Here is a 1207-nt window from a genome sequence, read left to right on the forward strand (position 1 = left end):
CAGGGAAAGAGTAAAGAAAGTTCCCGAGATCCTGGGCCTCAGGGACCAAATTAAAAAAGCAGCACCACTTAATTCAAAATCAGATGAATGTCAGTAGGATGTTTGTCAAACAAACTTGTCATCATTTGTCACAGTTTGAGGAAGTCTCAGTCAGTAGTCACACTTGAACGTGTAACAGAGTTATTTATAGCCGCCAGTCTCCAGTTTTAAGTAAATGCAGGGCTGGGGCTCGGTGTTATAAACAGCTTTATTTGTAATGATTGTGCGGCTATAAATAGTTCGGTGTGCTGGCTGTAGCAGAGTGGCTCGGCTCAGGGCTGCCAGAACCAGGAGAGAAGCCACAGGAGGAGAGAAGTGCATCCTCCTGCGTCTTCCTCTTCTCGGCGGACCCTCTCTGTGAGTCCTTGGCCGGGAAGGTATTTGGTCCTCTTCCTCGCTGTCCCTCGTGGAACGAGAGGTTGTGCACAACGGTGTTCCCAGGAGAAGGTGGAAGTGACTCACTTGATTAATTCACATCCGCCCCGGGATCTCCCGTGGAAAGGTTGAAAGGGAGTGGGCATTCCTGTATGGCCTGCTTTGTGCCTATTCATGGACAGTGAGCTAATTACGGGCTCCTTCTCATGCTGGAGGGTGGAGGGAGACATCCTGTTATTTTCCAGAACAGGCAAAGCTCTAAAGGTTTGTTTATAGCTTCAGCGTTAATTTGACCGACAGCAGTGGTCTCTACTAAAAATAAGCGGTTGTCAGAAATTTAGAAATTTCTTCGCTTCTTGTGTCAGCAGAACCTTGTCTAGGGAGTAGGGAGGTGGGGCGGAGAGGAGAAGAGAGGAAGGGGAATATGTATACATAAATTTTACATGTAAAATACATAGGTATGTCAGCTTAAAAACTGATCATTATGCTGTTTGGCACAGGGGCAGTGTTCTTACAACGGGGAGGGGCACCCTTCAGATGTTAATGTGCTTGTCGTATGGAAATTTCTGGTTCTATACACATCCCCACCCCACCCCACCCCACCCCCAAAAGCCCTACACTCAATTTTAATACCGTTAGGCCAAATCTTATTTTGCCCCTTTTTAAAAAATTCTTTTTCTGTCTCTTTTTTTCTATTATTATTATTTGTTAAATATGAAATTTATTGTCCCACTGGTTTCCATATAACACCCAGAGCTCATCCCAACAGGTGCTCTCCTCTGCGCCCCTCCCC

Source organism: Herpailurus yagouaroundi, unplaced genomic scaffold (genome assembly GCF_014898765.1).
Source record: "Herpailurus yagouaroundi ecotype Mexico unplaced genomic scaffold, PumYag 250, whole genome shotgun sequence".
Lineage (NCBI taxonomy): Eukaryota > Metazoa > Chordata > Mammalia > Carnivora > Felidae > Herpailurus > Herpailurus yagouaroundi.